At 42.1% G+C, this 4,649-nt stretch overlaps 1 pseudogene; it reads left to right on the forward strand.

Moving 5' to 3' along the window:
• Window positions 1–1,035: 1,035 nt before the first annotated feature.
• On the forward strand, window positions 1,036–3,435 carry LOC104945810 (potassium voltage-gated channel subfamily D member 3 pseudogene; annotated as a pseudogene).
• The last annotated feature ends 1,214 nt before the right edge of the window (window positions 3,436–4,649 follow it).

Genomic DNA, 4,649 nt, shown 5'->3' on the forward strand with positions numbered 1-4,649 from the left:
CAGCAGTAAATGTGGCTGTTTGGCCACTGACGTTGCCATAACAATACCTGAATTTAAATGTGCAACCTCTTTTTGTGACAGATTTTTGCAAGAAATTATAATTCTTCTGAATGATATTCCTATTGACAGCTAGTTTCTATGTGAACATTATGAGATGGACAGCCAGAGACAATAAATGAAAAACAGTTATGAAATACTATGACAAAACAAGAATACAGTTTAAGTGATTTGTAAAATATCCATAAAGAAAAATCTGTTTACAGTTCTGTTTCATATGGGTGTTGAGAGATGTATCCATAGATCTCTTAATTTTTCTCTCAAAGTGCACCAGATTGATGCTTTTAACTTCAATATTTAAAAAAAAAACTTCCCGGGGGAGCATGCCCCCGGACCCCCTTAGAGTAGGTGAGGACCCCCCAAGAGGAGGTTAGGTCCACGGTGTTTACATGCTTATTTATACAATATGTGTGCTTATGCTAACAGCATAAGACAGAAGTTGGTTCTGTGTTGTGTGTAGTGAGAACGAGCTAGAGTGAGGGGGGCCCCCAAGCCAAAGCTCGCTTAGGGCCCCCAAAAGTCTAGGGCCGGCCCTGTCCATACCCTTCCAAAAGTGGTGCTTCCTGTAGTATAGCCTCAGCAATGCAGCACCACAGTATTGAATAAAGCCAACGTGACAGGATAGGTCTGTCACATATGATGGTAAAGTGAGGCAAAGGGAAGGAGGGCTGATGACACGGAGCGAGAGAGACGCACATTGTACTTTGAGCTGGAGAAAAGGGAAGCGCTGCAACATCACATTTCACTTCCCTGACACTTACGGGATAAAGCAAAGGATAAGCCAGGATGTAGAAATCCATCAGAAGACGTGTACAGATCTCGCTCTAAACCATTTTTCCTGGAGTCTTTTGGTCCCACAGGCGGGTTCACTCTGCTCCACCAGCCGCGTTTTTGGCGCTCTGCTCGGTGCCGGTGTGTGAGGAAGAGGCGCTGCTTCATCACGCTGGAAGGACACGAGCTCTTCTTCTCTCACAGAGGACTTATAGAAAGTCTGATCTGGTTTGGAAGAGTTGGGGTTGTGTCCCTCTCCACTTTAGCGGTGAGTGTTTGTATGTGCTGCGGTCTCAATTTATTTCTTAGAATATGTTTTGGTTCGTTTAAAAATAGCATACGTTAGTTGATTAAATGCATTTCGTGTAGAAGTTAGTCAGCTACTTGCATGCTAAAAGTACTTTCACTGTACCAAACATGTGTGAAGGCATTTATTTGATATGTAAATTAAGCGTAGGTTGTATATGCAGTCAGATATGTGTAATGTGTAAACATAATTTACTTGTAAATGTGGCTACTGTCACTGACCGGGTGATTAAGGTTATTTCTAAAATGATGCATTTATTAAAATGAAACCAACCAACATTTTTGTAAGGATATCTCAAATCTGGATCAGTTTCGTCCTTATTCTGATGCAACAGGTTTGTTTCAGTGCCTGACAGTCAGCGCGTCTCCCTATCGGTCAGATAGTGATGCTGCTCAGGATAGGGTTGGGTTTTTGTGTCTTTGAGTTGATGGTGCTGAGCTGATTAACCACATAATTCTAAACATCTAACTGGAGGAATTAATGTCTGTAGCTATTATGGGTTCGTCTCCTTCACAAATGAAACTCAAAAATGTTTAACAGTCATAGTGTTAGCAATCCGTTTCAGGCTTTAGCCCTTACTCTAAATAATGGGGTATTTAAAGATTCTGTGCTAAACCTGAACAGATCTGAACAAGGGTTAATGACTTACTATTTAAATCAGAAAAGCAGGAAATCTTTATCTGGGAGGTTTAAATCACCATGATTTACCATTCGGCATGAAAGGTAAATGTAATGATTGATTGATTATCAAACAAAGTTGGCAATTATTTGTCTGTCGATAGACGTTTTGATTGGTCGAATAATCTTGGCAGACCTAAACTGAAATAGTACTAGACTTCACCTTTATCCTCCTTTCTGATGTCCCAGCACTGCTGCTTTAGCTGTTGCCTTAAAGCTTTGTCCTCAAAATTGGATGAGATTTGGGGTAGATTCTGATGGATTTGAAAGCAGGGGGGAATGACTGAAAATTGAAGAGAGATTTAAAACTAGTTTGGAACTAAACGTGACAAAAGCTTCATGCTGCCTTTTTTTAGTGACATGATTTCAAACAGTTATAATTTGATGATAATTTCTTGTGTTGTGTTTAGCTTTTATTTCCTCTTCTTGTTATGATTTAACCCCTTAGATGTCAGTTGATTTTGAGGAGAGTCGACTCTGAAGGTGAGGAGGACCACTTTGAACGCAACTTCACCATGGCGACAGGAGTAGCAGCCTGGCTGCCTTTTGCCAGGGCAGCAGCCATCGGATGGATGCCTGTTGCCAACTGCCCCATGCCTATTGCACCAAAGGAAAACCGTAAGAGAAAGGATGAGCTGATCGTACTTAATGTCAGCGGTCGTCGCTTTCAGACATGGAGAACCACTCTGGACCGCTTTCCTGACACCCTGCTAGGCAGCTCTGAAAAAGACTTCTTTTACAATGATGACATCAAGGAGTACTTTTTTGACCGGGACCCTGATGCCTTCAGAAGCATCCTCAACTTCTACCGGACAGGGAAGCTACACTACCCTCGCCAAGAGTGCATCTCAGCCTACGATGAGGAGTTGACTTTCTTCGGCATCATCCCTGAAATCATCGGCGACTGCTGTTATGAAGAGTATAAGGACAGAAAGAGGGAGAATTTAGAGAGGCTGCAAGATGATGAGGAGGAAAACAAGGACATGAAGCTGCCCAACATGAACTGCAGGGAGACAATGTGGCGAGCCTTTGAGAACCCGCATACCTCCACCATGGCCCTGGTCTTCTACTATGTCACTGGTTTCTTCATTGCCATCTCTGTCCTCACTAATGTGGTAGAAACGGTGCCCTGTGGTGTCACCGCCAACCAGAAAGACATGCCATGTGGTGAACGCTACACAGTGGCATTCTTCTGCATGGACACCGCCTGCGTCATGATATTCACAGTGGAGTACCTGTTGCGCCTGTTTGCTGCTCCAAGCCGCTACCTTTTCATGCGCTCAGTGATGAGCATCATCGATGTGGTGGCCATTTTGCCATATTACATCGGCCTGGTAATGAGTAACAACGAAGACGTGAGCGGCGCCTTCGTGACGCTGCGCGTGTTTCGTGTGTTTCGTATCTTCAAGTTCTCTCGTCACTCGCAGGGCCTGCGGATCCTGGGTTATACACTCAAGAGTTGTGCTTCAGAGCTAGGCTTCCTCCTCTTCTCGCTCACCATGGCCATCATCATCTTCGCCACCGTCATGTTCTATGCAGAGAAGGGCTCCAGCTCCAGCAAGTTCACCAGCATCCCAGCTTCCTTCTGGTACACTATTGTGACGATGACTACACTGGGGTGAGTAAAAAACCCTTGCGGTCTTATTTCTACTTTGTTATGTTTAAATTGAAAGTGAAATATTAAATTAAAAGCAAACTTTGCTAATTCTTAATGGGGATGTACCTAGTGTGTGTGTAATGTGTCAATATGGGCCAGTCAGTCTATCAAGGGGCAACAAACCGCCCACACCATGCAGCCAGCTTCCATCGCCCAAACCAGGGTGAGCGGAGTTCAGCAGTATGTCTCTTTCCTGCTGTACTGTATATTTGGTGGTTGCAGAATTAGGAAATATTTCTGAACATAATAATAAATACACTATTTGCTTTTTGTGTATTTAAAAAAAAGTATTAATTTATGAGAACTAATTGAATATAAAAAGAGCATTCAGACTAATGCTACGGCATGCTATAGCTTATTGAGCTTGCCAAATAAGGAGACTGAGGTTGAATAAATAAAATAAAGTTATGCTAAACATTTAAGAAATATATAAATTCCCTTTCAGTTTAAACCTAATCCAAGACACAGAGCAGACAAACATTATGATTGGTCAACCTATTCACAATCATCCAATAAACCAACAAATCTTTTTAAATTGTCCACTTACAATTTATACTTTATCAGTTAGATGGCACAACATAATTATGTATTAATAAGAGTAGTTCAGTTTTATTGGTTTACAGAGAAAAACATATATTTTGGTACCGTATTTCTGTATGTGAAAATGCCTTACAATTAATTAAGAATACTGGACAGGCACTATGTGTTGGCTGTCAAGCTGCACATCAAAGTCACGTCAAAGTGTTGTGTTCTCACAAATAAAAAAATTAAAACCAAATGAAAAGTCAAGCATGGATCTCCTAATCAGAATACCTTCCTTCGTCCCTCTGCAGCATAATGGCTTAAAAGGCTTGTTGACCTTCGCTATGCTACAGTGGTGTGTGTGTGTGTGTGTGTGTGTGTGTGTGTGTGTGTGTGTGTGTGTGTGTGTGTGTGTGTGTGTGTGTGTGTGTGTGTGTGTGTGTGTGTGTGAGGTAGGAATATGTAGGTCAAGGCAACAATGTGCCTGGTGTACAAGTCCCAAAGTGAAACATTAATGGTGCAGTTTGTTCAACGTTTCACTTCTGACTCACACTGAGCCTGTACTATTATTTGTAGCATAAGACTAATGCTGTCTCTGTTTGACATGGCTTTAAAAGAACAACATTGCTGAGAGATCAAAGCAGGTGATGACATGCA

This window comes from Notothenia coriiceps, unplaced genomic scaffold, assembly GCF_000735185.1.
Source record: "Notothenia coriiceps isolate Sejong01 unplaced genomic scaffold, NC01 NC01_scaffold00010037, whole genome shotgun sequence".
In the NCBI taxonomy this organism is placed as follows: domain Eukaryota; kingdom Metazoa; phylum Chordata; class Actinopteri; order Perciformes; family Nototheniidae; genus Notothenia; species Notothenia coriiceps.